At 41.1% G+C, this 24,868-nt stretch overlaps 1 protein-coding gene across 22 annotated transcripts in view; it reads left to right on the top strand.

The window, feature by feature from the left end:
* Positions 1-3,152: 3,152 nt before the first annotated feature.
* The window catches only part of R3HDM2 (R3H domain containing 2), a 158,808-nt gene continuing 137,092 nt past the window's right edge, over positions 3,153-24,868 (top strand). For all 22 annotated transcript variants that reach the window (XM_046011378.1, XM_046011376.1, XM_046011377.1 and 19 more), the window contains exon 1: positions 3,153-3,316. The gene's annotated coding sequence lies outside the window, so the exon portion shown is untranslated. The remainder of the gene's footprint in view (positions 3,317-24,868) is intronic.

The raw sequence follows: 24,868 nt of genomic DNA, 5'->3' as shown, positions 1-24,868 counted from the left end.
CCTTGCTGCAGGGGACAGAGTAGCCAAACATCTGACTTGAGAGGTGAAGCCAGTAACAGGTAGAACTTGGCAGAAGGCTCCAACACATAGTCAGTGAAAGTACAGAGTGGGGGATGTGAATTGTTTAGTTTGGGGAAAGAAATGTCCCTGGGTCAATGTTGGGAGACAGTGGGTTACCCACGTAAGCTGCCGGGCCTGGGGACAAAGGTTAGAGATAAAATTCCTCTTCAGATCAAAGGCCTTGCTGGGAAGCCTGGAGGAAAAGGGAGAGATGAGAGGTTTTAAGACAGAGTGTTAAAGAGTGACTCTCAAACAAGAGGGGTCCTTGGCAGGACACTTTATGTCATTGTCATGCAGATAGTTGAGAGTTTCATTTCCCTTTGCCAGGTACTTCTCAAAGTCCGGCTGCTCCCTTTCTTCCTCCCAGAGGCTCATAATGCGGACTCCTTTGTTAACCAACACCCCCTCCCCCATCCCCACTCCACTGGGCTCAAAAGTAGCCAGTATGAAGGCCAAGGGAAAGGAAGGTAAGCGTTCTAAGCCTGGTCTTCTGCTTCCTCAGAGGGAAGTCTGAAGGTGGGAAAGGGACTTGAGAGCTAGATTTGCTCACCCTTTGGGGATTCTTCTACTTAGGAAAAGAAATTTTGAGATTTCTCAGAATCCCTGGTTTTCCAAAGTCCTCACCAGTGGCTCTTCAGTGAAGGGCCTGGGCTCTCATAGCAGGGATTCATCCGGCAGGGATTCATCCGGCAGGGATGGTGGGTGGAGTTAGGAGGAGAGTTCTTCTTCTTCTTCTTCTTTTTTAAAAGATTTTATTTATTTATTTTTAAAGATTTTATTTATTTATTTGACAGACAGAGATCACAAGTAGGCAGAGAGAGAGAGAAGGGGAAGCAGGGTCCCCGCTGAGCAGAGAGCCTGATGAAGGGCTCTATCCCAGGACCCCGGGATCATGACCTGAGCAGAAGGTAGAGGCTTTAACCCACTGAGCCACCCAGGCGCCCCTTATCTATTTATTTGTCACAGAGAGATATCACAAGTAGGCCGAGAGGCAGGCAGAGAGCGAGGGGGAAGCAGGCTCTCTGCTTGGCCTGGGGAGGCTCGATTCCAGGACCCTGAGATCATGACCTGAGCCTAAGGCAGAGGCTTCAACCCACTGAACCACCCACGTGCCCCAGGAGGATAGGTTTTTAAATCAGATGACCTTGGTCAGAATTCTGTCTCTTCCTTTATTAGCTGTGTTACTCTAGGCAAGTTACTTGACCTCTTGCGCTTTCATTTCTTCATTGGAGAAATAGAAAAATGATTGCCCATGATTACAAAATCCAAAAAACCCCCATAGTCCACTTTGTTTTTTTGTAACTCATATGGTGACCTGAACAGAGGGGAGGTTACCTATGATCTTTTAAAAAATAGTACCGAGATGATTTACACATTTTTATTCCAGAGATACAAATTATTTGATTATGGGATACCCCTGGAGGTATTATAAAATATACAGTAATGTGTATCATTTTACCTTTCTAAAACTTGGAATTTTCTGAATTCTGAAACATGTCTGGCCCGATGGACTTTGGATATGGGATTATAGATCTGTAATGATTATTTCAGAGTTTTGAGATTTAAATAATTTTGTAAAGCACTGACAATGACTGACACAGAGCAGGGGCATAACAAAAGTTTATTATTTCTGCTACACAGGTTTGCTTGTGGGCCAGAGTACCTCCACCAGTATTTGCCCTTCTGGACTATTCCTTCCTAGATGCCATGCTCACAATTTCTGTCTGCAGTGCAGTCACTTAGCCAGCCATCTTTGTTGCTTGTATTATTATATTCCTAGCATTGCACACAGTGTCTGATCTGAAATATAAGTGTTTAAAAGTGTGGGAATCCTCGGGGCACCTGGGTGGCTCAGTGGGTTAAGCCGCTGCCTTCGGCTCAGGTCATGATCTCAGGGTCCTAGGATCAAGTCCCGCATCGGGTTCTCTGCTCAGCAGGGAGCCTGCTTCCCTCTCTCTCTCTGCCTGCCTCTCTGTCTACTTGTGATCTCTCTCTGTCAAATAAATAAAACAAACAAACAAACAAAAATCTTAAAAAAAAAGTGTGGGAATCCTCTCTCCCCCGTTCTATTGAGAATTTACTGACATACATCACCATGTATGTTTAGAGCACACAGCATGTAACTTCTCCGTAGCTTACTCAGTCTCCCTTACCTCTAACAACCAATTGCTCCTTGTTTCCACAGCACATTGAACATATCTCTATAAGCACTTACGTTGCACTGTAAGTATTTATTTTTTTGCCTCTAGTTCTTGCAACATAGTAAATATTTAATAGCCAAATTCTATCAACGTAAGACTACAGTGCTTCTTTGAGGGAGGCAGTGAGTAAATGATCCAAATACATCTGGTCAATAACTAAATTGATTCTGCCTAGAACGGACAGAACGGGGGAAGTTGCAAACTCAAGTGACTCTTAAGGAAAAGAACTAGATCTTGGAAGGGGGTGGCAAGTGATTTTACTAAGATGGACTTAAACCTGCTTTCTATAGAATTAAATTTTTACATCTGGAAAAATGGACATCCACCTACCACATATCTCTGTCCATTCATACTACAAATATTTATTACAGGAGTTACTGTCCTGAGTGCAAGGCTATTTTGAAAGTGCTCTGTAAACTGAAATTACTCTATAGTAATTACTATTATGTTTAAATCTTGGGTGACTCTGACAGGCTTGATGGACTTAAGGGGGACTGAGGATCTCAGTGGATCTGGATTGCTGGCTTGAGGCACAGGTAACGCGGAGGGAGCGACAGAGCGAACGAGATATAGAGTGTGGTGGCTTGTGCAAGTGCGCCGAGGAGGAGAACGTGTGGGTAGTCAGGGCGAGTGGGTGCCTAGATAGGGGGCGTCTGCTGCAGCCGAGAGAGACACAGAGGAAGCAAGTACTCGCGGGGCGCAGGACGCGCTGACGATTACGCCGGACGTGGTGACGTAGCGCGCAGGCCGCAGCGGGGGGCGGACTCAGGGCCTTTCTTCCCCTTCTGATTTTCCCCCTCCCCCCTTTTCTCCCTTTCCGGGTTTGGTTCCCCCCTTTTTTCCCCCTCTCCCCCTTCCTTCCCAAGCCCCTTTCCCCTCCCCCGCCCCAATTCCCCCTGCTCCCCCGCCTGGGCCCGGGGGAAACCCCCGCCGAGAAGAGCCCGCCCCCAGAAGCGCGCCGCCGCCGGCCGTCGGGGCCGAGCCGCAGCCGAGCGGCCGTGGGCCCGGGCGGCGGGCGGAGACGCGGGCGCCGTCCCCGCTACGGCCCGCGTGAGGTGAGGCCACCTCCCGGCCAAGGGGGCGGGCGGCGCGGGCGGCCCGTGGGGAGGGGGCGTGGCGGCCGCGCGGGCTGGAGGGCGGAGGTCCCCCGACCTGGGTTCCCCGCGTTGGAGCTACCCGGGCCTGGGGACGGTGGGTCAGGGCCGGAACCCACCGTGAAGGTCGGCCCCAAGGCCCGAGACGCCCCGAGTGTGTGCGGGGAGCGCAGGCGAGAAGCGGGGGAGTGGGGGCACGGGGCAGAGGGCGGGGGGCTGGCGCCACCTGTGGCCTATTCGGTGGGACCTAAGAACTGTTGCGCTCTTGTAGTGCTTGGGGGTGACTAGCTCCATGTGTTCCTTGGGTTTCCGTTTACCTTCAAGCCCTGGAAAAACGGAGGGAAACGTGTTGAAGCGTTTTAAGTCATGCTGGGATCCGAGTTGTTAGAGGACAGGGATCCGAGTTGGAACATACAGGGAGATGTTTCTGGAGCTTAAAAGTTGGGCCTACATTAGGCTCATAACTCACTCTTGAGCCTCTTAAAACTTACTGATTTTGGTGACTCCGCAGAATAATTACTCGTTCACTCAGTGAATTGTTCTTGGATAATGATGACACATGTTTTCCAGGTTTATTGAGAAGTAGTTGGCATACGTTTCTGTTCATGTTTCAGGCACACAGCGTGATGGTTTGATTTACATATTTTGTAAAATGATTGTTGAAATAGGTTCAGCTAATGTCCATCGTTCTTGTATAGATACAAAAAGACAAAAAAAGAAAAGAAAAAAAATGTCCGTGTGATGAGAACTCAGGATTTACCCTATTAACTTTCCTATAAATCACATAGCAGTGGCAACCCATAATCATCATGTTGTACATTACATCCCTAGTACTTATTTACTTACAACAAAATTTGTGCCTTTTGACCACCTTCCTGCAGTTCCCCCTCACCTTACCGTCTGTCTCTGGTAACGACAAGTCTGATCTCTTTTTCTACGAGCTTGGTGTTTGTTTTTTCATTTGTTTATTTAGATTCCACACATAAGTGAGATTGTATACTGTTTGTCTTTCTCTGACTTACATGCCTTCCAGGCCTATTCATGTTGTCGCAAATGGTAGAATTTCCTCATTTTTTATGGCTGACTAATATTCCATTATATGTGTATTTTATATGTATATACACACACGCACACGCCACAACTTTATCCATTCATTCATCCATGGACATTTAGGCTGTTTTCCTCTCTTTGCCAGTGTCAATAATGCTGCTATGAACGTGGGTATTCAGATCGCTTTCCGAGTCTGTGTTTTTGTTGTGGGAAAATTTAAATTCAGATCCCAGTTGGATGAATGTTCTTACATAAATCTTTTTCAAATAGACTTAACTGAAATAGAGAAGCCTGAGTTCTGTCTGATGTTGGTGGTCACATGGAGACTGGGTAAGAAGGAGGTGACAGGTTCTATGTCTGGACTATTACACATTCCTAGCATTTTATTGTATTTTTGGGTAGTTAGATTGGCACTTGAATTAGTTGTTAGTGGCTCCTCTTTTTTTCTCATGCTCCCCGCCCCCCCCCATTTCCTTTCTCCAATATTTCCTTTTTCCCCCTTTGTGGAAGCTTCAAGATAAAAATGACTTAAATAGGGTGCCAGGTGGTAGGTTAGGTTAATTCGGTTCACTTTATTTTTTAATTTTTTTATCTTTTTTAAAGATTTTATTTATTTATTTGACAGACAGATTATAAGCAGTCAGAGAGGCAGGCAGAGAGAGGAGGAAGCAGACCCCTTGCTGAGCAGAGAGCCCCATGCCCGGCTTGATCCCAGGACCCTGGAATTATGACCCAAGCCGAAGGCAGCGGCTCTAACCCACTGAGCCACCCAGGCGCCCCTCGGTTCACTTTATAGTTGTATTTTTCTTCCCCTATTGCTGTTTTCCATAGGGTTGAGAGGACAGAGAATCCTTGTGAAATGTCTGATGAACTGTCAGCAAAAGTTAAATTTCAGAGTTGTAGTTCCAGCTGTCTTTGCGTCTACTGTGCATCTATATTGTAGAACTCTACAATTTATTTATTTTAAAATATTTATTTATTTATTTAGAGAGAGAGCATGAGCCAGGGGGAGGAACAAAGGGAGAGAGAGAGAGAAAAGCAGGATCCCCATTGAGCAGGGAGCCTCATGCACTGTGGGGCTCATGCAATGTATCCCAGGATCCTGAGATCATGACCTGAGCCAAAGGCAAAAAAATGAAAAATTAAGTGTTCTGAAAAATTAAGTGTTCTGTAACTGAACGGACTGAGCCACCCAGGCGCCCCAATACCACAATTTAAAACAAAAATTAAAAAACTTGTGTATGTAAAAATAGGGTGCTTGATATTTTTTAATGGAAAAGAATCTGAAGGGGAAATAGCTTCCTTGATTTTTCAGAATAAAAACCAAAGACTTTACAATTGCCTTTAAAGCCCTAGATCTGTAACACCCTTTCCTCCTCAACATACTCCTAAGATCTCCTAGCCCTTCCTTGAGCATACCGGGCTCACTTCTGCCTCAGGGGCTATGCATTTACTCCCCAGATCTTTCTGGATTACTTTTTCATTATAAAAACGCATAACTTTGTCCCCTCACCTCTTTCAGTTCTTTATTCAACTGTCACTCAAACAGTGACATTTCCTTGGTTATTTAAATTGCAACCCTCCCCCCCTTTACATAATTTTCTATCCTACTTTTCTGCTTTATTTTTCTCCTTACCCTTAGCAACCTATAACATACCTATGTTTGGTGTCCCCCACTAGAAAGTAAGCTTAATGAGAATAAATAGGCTTGTTAATTGCTATGTCCTCAGCACTTAGCATAGAAGTTGCCATGCATTGGATGCTCAACAGTTTTCTCCTTGTCATGAATTTTTGATCATTATTGGTTGTCCTTGTAAGTGTGGAATGAATTATCACTAAGATTTTGTGAGGTACTCATTTGGAAGAATTTGAGATTGTTTTTCTGTCATTTTTTGCCGCATTTCTCTTTTTGACAGAAGTCTTGTGCTTTCAGTTCATTGAATGGAAGCACTTCTAAGGCAGAGAGGGTGAAGCATAGGGGATCTTTGGTGTCGGTAGTCCTAGACGAAGATTGTTTTAAACTCTCATGTGACTAGAATTTTTACCTCCTGCATCAGGCTCTTCCCTTGGTGTGTGTTCATTTCCCTGATGAGACCGCTGTTACCATCCTTACCTCTTTGGCCCCAAGGCACTGAACAGGCTGGTTCCCCTTTGAATTTTTCAGAGACTGAAGATGTTAATATTTACAGTGTGGGCTGTATGGGTTATCCCCCCCCCCCCCCAATTCATGTGGAGCCAGTTGAGTTCAAAAACTATGAGAATAGCTTTCGCTAACAATGATGGAGTGGTCCATTCTGGGAACATCTGATCCTTTTTTTCCCCCACAAATCCATTTTGGGGGTGCATTTTTAGCAACTAAATTCTGTATTAAGTCTGAGGAGAAAAGGAGCAGGCCGCCTGAGTTCTGTGGATTATCCCTTATTTATTTTTTCCTTTCTCAGTTCTTGGTTGGTGCATTTGTTACCTTTGTTGACCTTTTGGCTAGAGTCGCCTAGATGAAGTTTCTCTTTGTGGCTGTCCTGGCCACTGTTCTCCAGCTTAGGAAGGCAAGGGTGTGAGATAGGGGTTTTAACACTTTGTGGAAATGCTGGTGCAAAGCCTAAAATTTTTCATTAAACCTTTGCCCGGACATTGAAAGCTGCCAGGGCTATGAGAGAACAGTTTGTGGGAGGGGGGAAAAATTGGGGATCTTGTATCTATTGGAGTGGATGTGGTTCTGATATTAGTGTAAAGAAGTAACAACATCAGGGGCACCTGGGTGGCTCAGTGGTTAAAGCCTCTGCCTTCGGCTCAGGTCATGATCCCAGGGTCCTGGGATCGAGCCCCACATCGGGCTCTCTGCTCATCGGGGAGTCTGCTTCATCCTCTCTCTCTCGCTCTCTGCCTGCCTCTCTGCCTACTTGTGATCTCTGCCTGTCAAATAAATAAATAAAATCTTTAAAAAAAAAAAAAAGTAACAACATCAGAGATATATTAGTAGTTCTTATTTTGTGAATAATTTCTGACGTAATATAGGTAGATTGATAAATACTTCTATTAAACTTCTATTATCCAGGGGCGCCTGGGTGGCTCAGTGTGTTAAGCCTCTGCCTTCGGCTCAGGTCATGATCTCAGGGTCCTGATATCGAGCCCCACATCGGGCTCTCTGCTCCGCGGAGGGCCTGCTTCCTCCTCGCTCTCTGCCTGCCTCTCTGCCTACTTGTGATCTCTGTCTGTCAAATAAATAAATTAAAACAAACAAACAAACAAACAAAAAAACCCTTCTGTTATCCTCTTTTAAATCCTTCTGCAAAGTTTTTAGGAAGTCTTTCTCATGCTCCAGAGATACTTAAACCACGTTCTCACCTCTGTTAGATAAACCTGAGTACTGACAAAGTTACAGTTTAGGTAATGATTTCTGAATGCTGCAGTGCTTATTCCTGTGCCAGATCTTTTCATGAACTCAAGGAAAAGTTTTCAGGAAAAAGCGTATTTTGAAGAAGGGATTAAAAAGTGTTGCCTTTTGGTTGCATGATCCCAGGAAGTTCAGGAGGAGAGAATTTTGCGAAACTGTATGCTGTTGTTTGTTAAGAATTTTCTGTGCCTCTTTTTAAGACTGGATAAGGGACTCTGAGTGTCCTTGTGTGAAATGTGCTGCCAATTTGCAAGTAGGAAAAATAACTGGACTCATGGCTTGAATGTGTGTGCATGAATACAGTTGATGGGTCTAATTTTAGAGACCTTCATACACCGGCCTCAGTATTTTCCTCCAGCTGGATCCTTACTCTGTGTAGAAAACATTTTGCTTAATAGTCTTTTAGTGTTTGGTTAACTTTTGTTCTTATCATGATTGCTAGTTTTATTTATTTATTTTCGTTCTAAAGATTTTATTTATTTATTTGAAAGAGAGAGCAAGAGCAAGAAAGAGAGAGAGCATGAGTGGGGTGAGGAGCAGCGGAAGAAGACTCCAGGATCATGACCTGAGCTGAAGTGCCTGAGCTGAAGGCAGACCCTTAACTGACTGAGCCATCTATTTGCCCCCATGGTTGCTAGTTTAGCAGTGTAGCAAGTGTTCCATCTTTCCAGTGAAGTTTGTCCATTACTTCCTAACTTTGAGTTTATTTCTGAAAACAGAGATAGGAAAGATTTCTTAACCTTGATCTGTTTTAACTCCTTTCAGAGTTCCCTTAGATTTCCTTAGCATGTATCTGTTTTCTCCAACACTTAAAAGAAAATTGATGTTGGGGTGTCTGGGTGGCTCAGTTGGTTAAGCCTCTGCCTCCGGCTCAGGTCATGATCCCAGGGTCCTGGGGTCAAGCCCCATATTGGGCTCCCTGCTCAATGGGAGTCTCCCCCTCCCTCATGGTTGCTCACTCTCTCAAATAAAATCTTAAAAGAAAATTGATGTTAAAAGCTCTTAATTACAATAGTCTGTGGTGATTTCATCATTTTTCACTTGGAAAGTATGATAGGAAAGATTCTGGGATGCTTCCTAAATCCAGGTGTTCTTTTGCTTTTCTTCAGGGTCTCTTGTGAGTTGTTCAGTTGTTTGAGCCTATGCTGGAAAAGCTGTTTCCACTTTCTAATTTTGAAAGTAAATTTCCCAGAGTACTTTCCTGTGCTTTTAAAAAAAGAACTTATCCAATCAGGAACCCCAGGAGAGATGAGAAAAAAAGTGCAAAATCCTCAGGTAGTCATGTCTCCCAATAGTCAAAACACTTCTGGTATTTTTTAAGGACTCATTTTATTCTATTCCTCAGTTTGTTAACCACAAAAGCATCAAAAATCTTTCATTCCTTTTAATTGCTTGCTTACTTGTCACACTCTGAGTTTTCTAAATTGTCAAAGACTTCTGTTTTTCCTGGGAAACAATTTGCGGTCATTTTGGGGTATTTTTTTTTTTTTTTTTGGGAAAAAATGAAACTCGTTGTTAAGTGTTCTGTAACCTTTCTTCCCTGAGACCATTGTTCTGATTCTTCTATTTCTCTGATTCTACCATTTTTCTATAGCTGTCAATACTATGTTTTACAGGTATTTTTTTTTCCCTATTGAATATCTCAAAAACTTTTGCAGGCAAGTTAAAAACTAGTTTGGCACCTAATACGATTCCTCAAAGGTTCTGAAAGAGCTCAGCTTAAGTCCTTATCCTATAGAGCTAGAATATAAGAATAAATGAAGCATTAGCAGGTTTTAAAAGAACGCAGTTTCTTTCTTTTTTTTTTTTTAAAGATTTTATTTATTTATTTATTTGACAGAGAGAGAGAGACACACACACACAGTGAGAGAGGGAACACAAGCAGGGGGAATGGGAGAGGGAGAAGCAGGCTTCCCGTAGAGCAGGGAGCCCAATGCGGGGCTCCATCCCAGGACCCTGGGATCATGACCTGAGCCAAAGGCAGATGTCCAATGACTGAACCACCCAGGTACCCCGAACGCAGTTTATTTCTAATTGGTATTTGTTAATTGGGAGTCGGTAGTGGGAGAAGAAAAGCTGGTTAAGTTTTGGTCAGCTGTTCAGCTGTCTATTCTATCTATTCTATTTAGATTTTTTTTCTAAATTTATTTCTTATTTTTTATAAACATATAATGTATTTTTATCCTCAGGGGTACAGGTCTGTGAATCGCCATATTTAGATTTTTTTAGAGATAATTTTGCTCTTGTTATTAGTCTTCTTTAAAACAACAACAAAATTTTTTTAAAAGATTTTATTTATTTGAGAGAGATGAGTGCAAGAGCAGGGGGGTAGTGTAGGGCAGAGGGAGAAGGAGAAGCAGCCTTCCCACAGAGCAGGGAGCCCAGTGCGGGACTTCCTGGGATCATGACCTGAGCTTAAGGCAGATGCTCAGGCGGCCGAACCACCCAAGTGCCCCAGCCGTTACTAGTCTTCTATACAGTTCTTGTCTGATGTACAGAATACAGATAGACTGTTTTAAGTACAATAACTGGTTTGCTTTACCACTTTGTTATCTTCCTTGTGTGGTTGCTTTTGGCTTATTTCATGTTGATAATATTTGTGCTGCAGTATTTATTACTACTAATGATTGGAATCATATTAATACCTGCAAAGTACTTTCTCTTTCCTAAAAGCTCATTGGACCTTAAAGTGGTGTCAACATTTATATTAAATGACTAAATTTTCCAAGTTATGTAGTTCATGTTTTTTGTGGTGGCAGTGTTTTTGTTGCATATGTCAGTTGTAAGAATTTATGCATGGTTTTGGCATGTGATCAGCCTTGTGGGCATCAGGTAATTCTTTGTCCTTTGGAGAACTAGTTGGATTAGACTTGTGAAAGCTTCTGTAAGCTTCATAACAGAGAATTAGGAGGAAAGTAATCAAGGCAGTGACAATTGAAATTTAATAATTAATATATTTGAAATACATTTTCTCCCTATATTCACAAATTGTTCTTTTTACTAACTCTTCCTTTGTGATTCTTTGGGAAAAGGGAAGAAGAAAATCTAGGACAGTGATTAGCTGATAACTTCTAGGAAACAATGTGCTATGGGTAGGTAGCAGGTGAATGTATACCCGCACAGGGAGTGGGCACTTATTGTTTCTAATGCTATTGGTGGAGATGGCTCTCAGCAGCCATCAAAATCAATGGGAAGAGGGCGCCTGGGTGGCTCAGTGGGTTAAGCCTCTGCCTTCGGCTCAGGTCATGATCTCAGAGTCTTGGGATCGAGTCCCGCATCGGGCTCTCTGCTCGTCAGGAAGCCTGTTTCCTCCTCTCTCTCTCTGCCTGCCTCTCTGTGTACTTGTGATCTCTTTCTGTCAAATAAATAAAATCTTTAAAAAAAAAATCAATGGGAAGAACATGGTAGACCTTGTTCATCTTTTTTATCCTTATTTTATTCAGTTTTTTTGCAGCATTTGTGTTGACCCCCTCTCTTGAAATTGAAACATTTCAGTGACACTAATTTCTTTTCCACTTGGATTCCTGGCTCCTTTTCATCTCTTAGTGTGTGTTTTCCTTAAGATTTCAGTTGAATTCTGCCTCTCTGTCTTTCATTCTTAAACTTTATTTATTTTTTTAAAAAGATTTATTTATTTATTTGACACAGAGAGAGAGAGAGAGAGATCACAAGTACACAGAGAGGCAGGCAGAGAGAGAGGGAGAAGTGGGGCTCGATCCCAGGACCCTGGGATCATGACCCGAGCCGAAGGCAGAACATCCTTTGGAGAATTTTTTAATGGCATAAACATCCTTTAATGGCATAAACATCCTTTGGAGAATTTTTTAAGAACGTGGCTTAAAAAAGTCTTCATGATCTGGCCCCTGCTAGCCTCTCTAACCTTTTATATTACACTTACCTGTTCTTACCATGCTGTAGCCATAGTGGCTTTTTTCTGCCCCAAGGCCTTTGTACTTATAATTCCAACTGCCTGAAATGTTATTCTCCCAGATCTTCACCTGCCTTCTTATTTTTCAACTCTTGGCTCAGATGCTTCCTTCATAGACCTACCCAGACTACCTGTACAAAATAATTAACCTCCCCTTTGTGCTTTATCACATTCTTCTGTTTCATTATCTCCATAACACTTACCATTGTCTTAAGTTATCTTGTTTGTTTTCTTGTCTGTAGTCTGCTTCACACCTAGAACTTAAGCCCGATGAGAACAGGGACCTTATTTATTTGGTAATTGCTATGTTTCTAAGGTCTAGAATAGTCATGCAGTACATATTTGTTGGGCGCCTGGGTGGCTCAGTGGGTTAAACCGCTGCCTTCGGCTCAGGTCATGATCTCAGGGTCCTGGGATCGAGTCCCACATCGGGCTCTCTGCTCGGCAGGGAGCCTGCTTCCCTCTCTCTCTCTGCCTGCCTCTCTGCCTACTTGTGATCTCTCTCTCTCTTTCTCTTTCTCTTTCTCTCTCTCTCTCTCTCTCTCTCACTGTCAAATAAAAAAAAAAAGAATGAATGAAATGTGGATTCTTGGGTCTTACCTGCAGAAATTTTGATTTAGTAGGTTTGGGATGGAATTCGTACTTTAGCAAACATTCCAAGTGTTTCTGATGTCTCTGGTCAGTTGTCTTGGATGACATTTAGAAAAACCTTGCTCTCCACAGGCATCAGACTCAGAGACCCTGATGGCTTTACTTAGCATCTATTACTATAAGCTGACAACTTGTGAGTCTGTCTCCAGTTCTGAGGAGTTCTAGGCTCATTTCTTCAGTAGTCTCTTCAGTATCTCCATTTGATTGCCATCTAGCTTCCCAGATTCAGCATGACTAAAGCAAAAATACTTTTTCCATGGAAATTTTTTCCTTGGAGTTCTTTTTTCCTGTTAATGATACCACCCAGGTGCATAAGCCAAGAAACCTCGGTGTTAGACTTGAGTCCTTATTCTTTAACACCCAGTAATTTTAAGTTATGTAGACTCTTAACCTCCTCGTTCTGTCTTGAATTTCTCTCCATCAGCATTGCCACTTTCTTAGTTCAGGAGACCGTTCTCTCTCATCCTGAAAACTGATGGGCTTTAACTGATCTTCCTGTCCTAGCCTTGCTTTTCCTAATCTTTCATTTAGTTTTGTACCCTTCAGCTGAGAGAAGATTAAAATCTATTATTTTCTGCTGCTTATAACCTTTTAATGTCTTCTGTTTGCTCCCAGTACAGAGGCTTTTTGTTTTGATTTGTTTTAACCTGAGTGTTTTAACCTCATCTGCCTTATATTTTGCTGTCTTCGTTTGCTTTCAGGCTTAAGCATCAGCTATGGATGAATTACTTGTTCTTTCACCCTCCTTGTTTTCTTACCTTGCTGCCTTGGCTAAACCATTGTTATCCCTGAATGCCTCTCTTCCCCCAAACAGCAAAAACAAAAACCTTCACTGGTTTGGGTATCATGTTCTGGAACCTCTTGTTTTGTCTGTGTGTTTTGAACCAGTTTCCACAAAGATGGGTTGGTTCCCTTTTGTCTTTACCTTACCATATTTCTCTCTTTATATTCCATTCTGAGTTTCTGCTCACACTGAAGTTAAATTTGCTAGGATCGTGATCTCTCCTGTGCCAAAAGAGCTCTCTAAAACATGTGATTTTTGTCTTATTCTTTTACTAACTTTAAGGAAGAGAAGGAAAGAAAGAAACTAGATGATTTGAGGCATGTGTTTTAGAGGTATATGTTCTAGATTGTGATATTACCAGTTGTTTTGCCTCTCCTCATTAATGCCATTCCCAAGAGAACATTGTTTGAGTCTAGATTTGGACCAGAGCTATACTAAGACCAGTAACTGAAACCCTGAGCTACATTTTTACCCTTTTCACTAGTAACATCAAAGTTTTACCTTTCGCATTATCATAGTATCTTCGGCCTTATATTACTTATCCCCCTTTCCAATCTTTTTATTTTCCCTTCAGAGTTACTTGGTTTAAAATTTATCTTTGTGTTTTACTTGTCAGTATTTTTGTTTATGAAGTCAAAATAGGGTTTTATGCTTGCAGTATTTTCCCTTTATGGTAAGGCAGAAATATTTTTTCTTTCTTTTTGAATGACAGTGATGGCTGAAAAATTATGTATATTTGACCAGCAAAATAGGACTTTTTAATTTATCACAAGTAGGCAGAAGAGCAGGCAGAGAGAGAGGAGGAAGCTGGCTCCCCGCTGAGCAGGGAGCCCGATGCGGGGCTCGGATCCCAGGACGCTGGGATCATGACCTGAGCTGAAGGCAGAGGCTTTAACCCACTGAGCCACCCAGGCGCCCCGAGATAGGACTATTTTTTTTTTTTTTTTTAATTTGACACAGAGAGAGATCATAAATAGGCAGAGAGGCAGGAGTGAGAGAGGGAGAGGCAGGCTCTCCACTGAGCAGAGAGCCCTATGTTGGACTCAACTCCAGGACCTTGAGATCATGACCTGGGCCAAAGGCAGAGGCTTAACCCACTGAGCCACCCAACACCCCCCCCCCCCCCTGCCCCGAGATAGGACTATTGAAAGAACACAAATCTGTTTCGTTTCTGTATAGGCTTTATGAGAAGTCAAATCAAAGCCACTGTTTAAAACTCTGAATTTTTAATCCTGTTTAAAGTTCCCTGACACTTTTCTGAGTTTAATCTCAATAATTGGATTGAATCATTGTCTTTGTATGTAGAATGGAGTTGATAGTCTGCTTCCTTTTAGGGTAGAGGAAAACTTAACTTTTGGAGGTATCTCTTAAGGTTAGGTACAATAATACTTTGTGATACATCTGATGATTTAAAATGTGGACACTTTAGTTAAGTGTCTGCCTTCAGCACAGGTCATGATCTCACGTCCTGGGATTGAGTGAGGCATCGGGCTCCCTACTCTGTGGGAGTCTGCTTCTCCCTCTCCTCCCCGCTCATGTTCTCTCTCACTATCTGTCTTTTTAACTCTCTCAAATAAATAAATAAAATCTTAAAAAAAAAAAAAATGTGGTCACTTGAGACTGAAGCTCCATTTAATGGATTCTTAAGCTAGCTTCAATATTTTAGTTACCTATATTTAGTTAATAATACAGAAGAGGGGGGTGCTTTGGTGGCTCAGTCAGTTAAGTGCTGCCTTTGGCTCAGGACATGATCCCAGAATCCTGGGATCAAGCCCCACATTGGGCTTCCTTGCTCATCAGGGAGTCTGCTCCTTCTTTTCTCTCTCACCCTCCCAACTTCTCGTGCTCTCAACATGCTTTCTCTCTCTCAAAATAATAAAAGGAAATCTTAACAATACAGAAGAGGGACAGAGAAGTATCTGTAGATAATGAGCACACTTTCCATGTAGCTGAGTTTTATTTATACCAGCTTGGTGGCCACAGTCAGCAAGCGTAGCCTGTCTCATAGAAGGACAGTCTGTATTAAACGTGATAAAATTACTAGGTTCTAAAGAATGTTCTCCAGTGCTGTTAAGTAACACAACAGCATTGAAGTTAATGTTGGCTCTGAAAAATGCTGCTTTATTTCTGTGTGCTCTATTTTCTTCCTTTTTTCTCTTTGGAATTAACATTGCTTTCATAACTGCTTTTCTGTGTCTTGGTTGGGAAATGGCAGTTGTCTTTTCAGTTTAGTGGATTGGCTGGATACAGACATAGGTTCTATTCAGATCCATAATGTGTTCTAGGCTACATGATTCTGTTCTGTTTCATCTTATCCTTTATTGTTGACTTGTGTTTTGCTCAATGCCCACAGTAAAGGCATTCTGCCAAATGAGGCCCCCTGAAAAGATGATAGATTTTCAGTGAGGAATTACAGAGAGGAGACACCCAGTTGGCTCAGTTGGTTGTACGTCTGCCTTTGGCTCAGGTCATGATCTCAGGGTCCTGGGATCGAGTCCCACATTGGGTTCTCTGCTCAGTGGGGAGCCTGCTTTTCTCTCTTCCTCTTCCTCTGTGCTCTCCCTCTCTTTATTTCTCTCTAAAATAATCTTTAAAAATAAGGAAAAAAATAAGAATTACGAGGAGAGGGGAGAAGGTAAAAAAAGAAGAAAAATAATAATTATAGGAACTCACTTGCCACTGTTTGATTTTACCAGCCCAGCTTTTTTCACTTAACACAGATTTAGTCCTTTTATTTAGGCTGCTTTGGTGTACTGCAAGCCTATTATATAGTAGAAATAAGAAAACCTGTCTGCTTATTATTGGTCTGTGTTTAAAATAAGTGTCACTTATATGTTTTCTTCCTAGAATGGGTCTCTGTTAGAAGATCTTCTCTTAGCTTCTGGTTCTTCCATATTTTTATAATAGAAAGAGGGATCTTCAAGTGAGGTTTATAGAACTGCTTCCAAATTCCTAATATCAAGAAAATTTTATGAAAAGACCCAACTCATTCATTCACTCAGATGTTTATTAAGTGCCCATTTGTTAGATATTGTGTTATATGCCAAAGAAACTAAAAAAAAAAAAAAAAAGTGACATTGTCCCTATCCTTAAGGAGTTCATGTTTTATTATACATTACAAAAAATATAGTTAATCCTTGAACAACATGGGGGTTATGGGCCCCCCCAGTAAAAAATCCATGCTTGTTTGTTTGTTTTTTAAAGATTTTATTTATTTGAGAAAGAGAGAGAATAAGCAGGGCAGGGTGGGGAGATGAGGGAGAAGCAGCCTCCCTGTTGAGCAAGGAGCCCAGTGCAGGACTCCATTCCAGGTACCTGGTATCATGACCAGAGCTAAAGACAGATGCTAAACTGACTGAGGCACTTGCAGGGCACCTGCGTGTCTCAGTGGGTTAACCTCTGCCTTCAGCTCAGGTCATGATCTCGGAGTCCTGGGATCGAGCCCCACATCAGACTCTCTGCTCAGCGGGGAGCCTGCTTCCTCCTCCCCCTCTCTGTCTGCGTCTCTGCCTACTTGTGATTTCTCTCTCTCTGTCAAATAAATAAATAAAATCTTTAAATAAATAAATAAAAGATCCCTTGTGACAAATTGGGAACTGAATTGGAAAATAGACTGGAATCAGGGAGTCCAGTTTAAGGGCAGTCAATATAATTTAGGTAAGATGTAGGCTCTGAAATGGTCCTGCAAGTCACAGGGATGGACAGATTCAAGAGAAATTTAGCAGGAAGAACCAGTTAGAATTGGAGGGGTGTGTGTGTGTGTGTGTGTGTGTGTACATACTCTCATGAGAGAGAGAGAGAGAATGAATAGTGCTGAGAGGGATGAGCTTGTGGATGACTCCTAGTTTTCTGGATTCCATACCAAGGTGGATGGTCACATTATTGATGAGTTAGGGAATACAGAAAGTTGTGTGTTTGGAAATAAAGGTGAGGTGTTTGGTTCTAGGCTGGTTGAATTTGAGGTACCTATGGAACTACGTAGGAAATGCCTGAAAGGATGTTGGGTGTATGAGGTTGGAACTGGAGAGAGAATTTGAGGCTGGAGAGACATTTGTGAATCAACAGTATATACGCCATAGTTGAAGTAATGGATTGGGTCATCTGAAGATCATTTTGAAACTGAAAAGTTGAAGCCTGAGGAGGGAGCCTTGAAGAACACTAACAGTTAAAGGTGTGGCTAATGGCAGTGGAGTCTTGGAAGAAAATTGAGGAAGTGAGGAAGGTAAATGGACAAACAATAAAATATGTGACTTCAATACAATAAAATATATGACTTCTCTCTTAGAGAAGAGAGTTTGAAGGCGGAGGAAGGAAATTATGTCAATGGGGTAGAAAGGTCAAGTATGGTAAGGACAGAAAAGAACTTACTGGATTTGGCACTCAGTTCATTGGTGACATCAGTGATAGTAGGGTCACTGGAGTGATGAAGGCAGAGACCAAATTGTATTGGGTTGAGGAATAAATAGGAGTTGGGGAAAATAAAGGCAAATAAGCCCTGTATTTTAAACAAAGAGGTGGAGACAGAGGATAGTACTGAGGGATTGTGGGGTTCAAGGAAGAGTTTTTTGAAGATGAGAGACTTGATCATATTTATATATTTGGGGAATGAGCAAGACAATAGAGAGTGGTCATAATGGAGTGAAGTCTTGGAGCATGTAGAGAAGATGAAATCCAGAACAGAGGTAGAATTGTTACCTTCTTTATTAAGATAGAAGGAAAAGGTAAAGAAAGGGGTGGGGACAAATGTTTGGTATCTGAACAAAGGAACTTGACGGACTTTTCCTTGTGTTGTAAAGAGACTTATACTTTGGGTTAGGGGCCTGATGTATTGAAAAGTGTTGTTAAAATAGGGGCCTTAGGGGCCTTAAGAAGAGAGCCAAATTTGAGTAGTTGTTGAGAGACTGGGAGGGATAGCTGACCGGGAGTCCTATATGGGTAGGCAAGCAAAGTTGGGGGAGGTGGTGTGAGGGTAGGGAGGCAGTTCAAGTTGAGAGAGTAGCCTGAGTGAAGACCTAGGAGTATTAAAGAATATGGTATGTATGGAGATATAGCACTATTTTGAATAGCTGGAGAGGATATATAGAGAGCCTGATCTTATGGTAGACTTTAAGAGCTATATTAAGGAATTTGGAATATTTTGAGGCAAAGAGAAACCTCTGAAGATTTTTTTAAAGGCTTTATTTATTCATTTGAGAGAGAGAGAGACAGGGAGAACATATGAGGGGGAGGCGAGGTACAGAGGGAGAGAATCTTCAAGCAGATTCCCTGCTGAGCACAGAGCCTGACATGGGGCCAATCCCACAACCCATGAGATCCTGACCTGAGTCAAAGCCAAAGAGTCAGATGCTCAGTCGACTGAGCTACCAGGCATCCTGGAGATTTTAGTCATAGAAATGTTTGTTTTACAAAAGTAACTCTGGTAGCAATTTGGAGAAATATATATATGTATTTTTAAAGATTTTATTTCTTTGACAGAGATACAGCAAGAGAGGAAACACAAGCAGTGGGAGTGGGAGAGGGAAAAGCAGGCTCCTTGCAGAGCAGGGAGCCTTGTGCGGAGCTTGATCCCAGGACCCTGGGATCACGACCTGAGCCGAAGGTAGATGCTTAATGATTGAGCCACCCAGGTGCCCCTGGAGAAATACTTATAGGGGATATAGAGTAGAGTGGAAACACTAATTAGGAGGCTGGTGTTGTAGTCCATGCAGAAGAAGTTGAAATCTAGATAAACCAGGGTATGCTGGGTAAGAAACAAACCCACACTCTCAATAGCTGGAAACAACAATTTATTTCTCATTCGTGCTACACGTCCATCAAGGGTAGGTCAGATGCTTCTAGTTATTCAGTGATAGAGGCCAATAGAGCAGTTACCATTAGGAACATAGCCAGCTGCTCCGTGGGAGGCAAAAAAGAACTCTGGAGGTCTTGCTTCATTAACTAAATTCTTTGCTCAGAAGTGATAGAAGCAGAGAAGAGGGGACAGGAGCTGAGATCAGATGGATCAAGGAGATGGTGCATAATGTGAATAAATGATTCTCAATTTCTGTCTTGGGTGAATGGGTGGTATTGTTAACTGAAATAAGAAAGGGGTAGGTTTGGGAGCACCTAAATGTATAAAGCAAATATTAACAGAGAAAGGGAGAAATAGCAATATAGTAATAGGGGACTTTGATACCCTACTTTGATAAAGGGATAGAAATCCAAACAGAGAATCAGTAAGGAAGCATTCCCTTAAGTGACATGTTAGACCAGATGGACTTAACAGATATACACAGAACATTCTATCCAAAATCAAGAGAAAAAAACATTCTCAAGTGCTCACAGAATATTCTTCAGGACAGATAATATGTTAAGCCACAAAACAAGTCTTAGTAAATTTAAGAAGATAGAAATTATGTCAAGAATCTTTCCCAGCTACAATGGTATGAAACGAGAAATAAGTTAGAAAAAAAAACCCTGAGGGGCACCTGGATGACTTGGTTAAGGGGGTCAAGCCCTGCATTGGGGTCCCTGTTCAGCAGAGAGCCTCCTTCTCCCTCTCCCTCTCCTGCTCCCCCCTTGTGTGCTTGTGCGTGCTCTCCCCCTCTGTCTCTCTGTCAAATAAAATCTTTAAGAAAAAAGTTTATTAGAAAAAGAAGAGGGGCGCCTGGGTGGCTCAGTGGGTTAAGCCTCTGCCTTCAGCTCAGGTCATGGTCTTAGGGTCCTGGGATCAAGGCCTGCATCAAGCTCTCTGCCCAGCAGGGATCCTGCTTCCCCATCTCCCTCTGCTGCCTCTCTGCCTACTTGTGGTATCTCTTTCCCTGTCAAATAAATAAAATCTTAAAAAAAAAAAAAAGAAAAAAGCTGGGAAATCTACAAATATTTAGAGATCAAACAACATGCTCTTGATTGAACAACCATTGGATCAGAGAAGCAATCAAGAAGAACAGAAAAATACCCAGAGATGAGTAAAAATGGAAATATAATATGCAAAATACTAAACCTATGGGATGCTGCAAAAGCAGTTCTAAAAGGGAAGTTGATAGTGATAAATACTTACATTAAGAAACAAGAGAGATGTCAAGTAATCTAACTTTAATACCTCAAGAAACTAAAGGTTAACCCTCTCGGGTTCGCCTCCCTCTTTGAGAGCTTTGTACTAATCACTTTACTATCACTCAGTAAACTTTGGTGCCCACCAAAAGGAAAAAAAAAGAAACTAGAAAAAGAAGAGGTTGAATTAAGCCCAAAGTTAGTGGAAGGAAGGAAATAACAAAGATCAGAGCAGAAGTAAATGAAATAGAGACTAAAAAGATGATAGAAAAGATCAATGAAACAAAGAACTGGTTGTTTGAAAAGATAAACAAAATAGACAAATCTTTAGCTAGGCTTACCAAGAAGAAAAGAGAGAAGCTTCAAAATCAGAAATGAAAGAGAAGACATTACAACTGATACCACAAAAAAAAATAAAGGATCCTAAGAAATACCATGAATGATTATATTCCAACAAATTGGGCAACATAGAAGAAATGGATAAATTCCTAGAAACATACAACCTAACAAGACTGAATCATGAAGTAGAAAATCTGAACAGACCCATTACTGATAAGGAGATTGAACCAGTAATCAAAAGCTTCCCAAGAAACAAAAGCCCAGGACCAGATGGGTTCACTGGTGAATTCTGTGAAATATTTAAAGAAGAATTAATACCAATATTTCTCAGACTCTTCCAAAAAGTAGGAGGGAATACTTCCATACATATTTTCAGAGGCCGGAATAACCGTGATACCAAAGCCAGACGATGGAACTATAAGAAAAGAGAATTACAGGCCGGTATCTCCAATGAATCCTCATGTATGCAAAAATCCTCAACAAAATATTAGCAGACAGAATTCAGCAATACATTAAAAGGATCATAGGTTGTAATCAAGTCCGATTTATTCCAGGGATGCAAGGATGGTTCAGCATTTGCAAATCAGTCAGTCTGATAATACCACTTTAACAAAATGAAAGCTAAAAAACACGATCATCTCAATAAATGCAGAAAAAGCATTTGACAAAGCTTGACATCCATTTATGATAAAAACCCAGTAAGTGGATATGGAGAGAATGTACCTCAGTGCAATGAAGGCCATATATCACAAGCCCACAGCTTATGTTGTACTCAACAGTGAATAACTGAAAGCTTTTATTTGTCACCTTTTAATTTTTTTTTAAATTTTATTTATTTTAGAGAGAGAGCAAGAAAAGAACAGAGGGGGAGAGAATGAGAATCTGAAGCAGACTCGGCCCTGAACACGGAGTGTGGTGTGGGGCTAGATCTCACAACTGCAAGATCATGATCTGGGCCAAACCAAGAGTCAGATGCTTAACCAACTGTGCCTCTTCTTTGCCACTTTTATTCAGCATAGTGACTTCTAAAAGTTCTAAGTGGAGTAGTTGAGCAAGAAAAAGAAGTAAATGGCATCCAAATCAGAAAGGAAGAAAGTAAAACTGCCTCTGCATGTGACATTTTATATAGAAGACCTTAAAACACCAAAAAAAAAGTTAGAACTAATATTGCATTCAGTAAAGTTGTAGGATACAAAATTAGTATACAAAAGTCAGTTATATTTCTATACACTAATAATGAACTATCAGAAATACTAAGAAAATAGTACTATTTACAATTGTATCAAAAATAATAAAATACCTAGGAATAAATTTAACCAAGGAGATGAAGGACCATTACATTGAAAACTCTGAGTCATTGATGAAATAAATTGAAGATACAAATAAATGGAAAGATAGTCTATTTTCATGGATTAGAAGAATTAATATTGTTAAAATGTCCATACTACTCAAAGCAATCTGTAGATTCAGTGTAATCCCTATCTACATTCCACTGGCATTTTTCACAGAGAGAGCAAACAATCCTAAAATTGTATGGAACCACAAAAGACTCTGAATAGCCAAAGAAGCTTGAGAACAAAACTAAAGGCATCACATTTCTTGACTTCAAACTATATTACAAAGTTGTAGTAATCAAAATGGTGTAATGGCATGAAAACAGACACATAGATTAATGGAACAGAATAGAGCCCAAAGCAAACCCAGGCGTATATGGTCAATTAATTTATGATAAAGCAGCCAAGAATATACAGTGGGGAAAGGATAGTCTCTTCAATAAATGGAGTTGGGTAGACTGGACAGCTATCTTGTATCATACATAAAAATTAAAAAATGAATTAAAGATCCAGGAAACAGACCTGGATCCATAAAACTCATAGAGGAAAACATTGTGTTTTCCTTGCCATCTGCATTTTTGTGATGATTTTTAAAAATTTCACACCAAAATCAAAGGTAACAAAAGCAAAAATATACAAGTGGAACTATATCACACAAAACGCTTTTACATGGGGGAGGGTGCTTGGCTGGCTCAGTAGAGCATGTGACTCTTGATCTCCAATTGGAGATCAAGTTTGAGTACCATGTTGGACATAGAAATTATTTTAAAAATAATTTAAGAAAAGCTTTTGTACAGCAAAGGAAACTGTTAACAAAATGAACAAATAACCTGAATGGAAGAAAAATTTTGCAAATCATATTAAAAAAAAAAAGGAAATCCTGCTATTTATGACAGTATGGATGGACCTTGAGGGCATTATGCTAAGTGAAATAAGTCAATGAAAGACAAAATACTCTATGATCTCACTAATTATGTGGAATCTAAAAAACCCCACAGAACCTTACAGCTACAGAGAACAGATTGGTGGTTGCAGGAGTGGGAGTGGGCAAAATGGGTTAAAATGGAGAAAAGGTACAAACTTCCAGTTATTAAAAAAAGCCTTGGGGATTTCATGTACAGCATGGTGGCTATAGTTAATAGTTAATAATACTGTATTATATGTTTGAACATTGTTAATGGTAGATCTTAACAGTTCTTATCATAAGAAAAAAATTGTAACTATGTCTGGTGATGGATTTAATAAGACTGTGATCATTTTGTAACATATACATATGTTAAGTCATGTTTTACACTAATAACTAATGTTATATGTCAATTATATCACTAAAAGGGGTTCTGGTTGTGATTAGAAGAGTGTTGGTAGAGAGTTCACCTTTGGAAATGTGTGTCAGCTGATTTTGTAAATGAATCTGGAGCTCTAGAGAGAGACAGGGTGTTTAGGATTTGCAACTGAAGGCGATTCAATCCAGGATAGGATATGAGATCACTGGGGCAAACTTGTGGAGTGATGAGAGCTGAGATGAAGCTCTAGGAAATAGGAGTTGAGAGGCACTTCTGGCCTGATGGCTTTGGATTTTAATGTAAAGTTCGATATTTTTTGGACCAAGGCAAGCCTGTGAGTAGTATTTAGGTTAGGAGTAAATACAAGCTGTGAGAAGCTGTTGCTTAACCATTGATGGGTACTTGAGAGTATACTAGCTCTGTTATTTGTGCTAATGGTGGATTTATTTTTATTGGTCCTTAGATGGAATGCATTTTAACTCTTTTATTTGAATTTGGATGTATTTGGCAGTTCACAAAATTTTAATAAAGTTACTGTTGGTTGTAAACTTGTTGCCAAGACACAGAAAGGCTAAAAATTGGTCCAGTTTCCCCATACTTACAAGATAAGTGAACAAAGAATGTGATATTATGTAAGTATAATAATAGCACGTATGGGATCATTTAATGCTGAGAGTAATAATCCTCATGGAGTAGTACTGTAATATCTCTTTTTTTCCCGAAGATTTTATTTATTTATTTATTTGACAGACAGATATCACAAGTAGGCAGAGAGGCAGGCTGAGAGAGGGGAAGGGAAGTAGGCTCCCTGCTGAGCAGAGAGCCCGATGTGGGACTCAATCCCAGGACCCTGGGATCATGATCTGAGGCGAAAGCAGAGGCTTTAACCACTGAGCCACCCAGGCATCCCTGTAATCTCCCTGTTTTACAGCTGAGGCTTAGAGAGTGTCTTTTGTCTGTTTGGGCTGCTCTAACAAAGTACCACATACTGTATGGCTTACTAACAGAAATTTATTTCTCACAGTTCTAGAGACTGGGAAGTCCAAGATCAAGGCACCTGCATGGTCCCGTTCTAGTGAAGGCCTTCTTCCTGGTTCATAGCTATCTGCTGCTCACTGTGGTCTCACATGGTGGAATGGGATAGGGATCTCTCTGGAACCTTTTTTATAAGGCACTAATCCCATTCACTTCCTAAAACCCCACTTCGATAAAAGTTTGGGTTATTTTGTTTCTTGTTCTTTTGCACCCCAACTTTTTTTTTTTTTTTTAAGATTTTTATTTATTTATTTGACAGCGAGCGAGAGAGAGATCACAAGCAGGCAGAGAAGCAGGCAGAGAGAGGGGGGAAGCAGGCTCCCCACTGAGCAGAGAGCCTGATGCGGGCCTCGATCCCAGGACCCTGGGATCATGACCAGAGCCGAAGGCAGAGGCTTAACCCACTGAGCCACCCAGGCACCCAACACCCCAACTTTCTTATTTAGAAGAATTCTGAACTTACAGGAAGCTGAAAAGAGTGATATATTGAAAACCAATGTGACATCTACCTATATTTGTCAAATATTTTACCACATTTGTGCTCTTAGACTCTCTTTACCCCCTTCCTCTTCCTTTTTCTCTATCCACCTTTCTCCCCCTTTCGTCCCTACACATATATACTTTATTTTTCATTGTATATTAGGAATTTATATTAGTGTAATAGGAAATCAGGAAACTTTTAT

This window comes from Meles meles, chromosome 7, assembly GCF_922984935.1.
Source record: "Meles meles chromosome 7, mMelMel3.1 paternal haplotype, whole genome shotgun sequence".
Taxonomy (NCBI): domain Eukaryota; kingdom Metazoa; phylum Chordata; class Mammalia; order Carnivora; family Mustelidae; genus Meles; species Meles meles.
The sequence above is the reverse complement of the archived record's forward strand: the minus strand, read 5'-3'. Positions and strand labels throughout refer to the sequence as shown.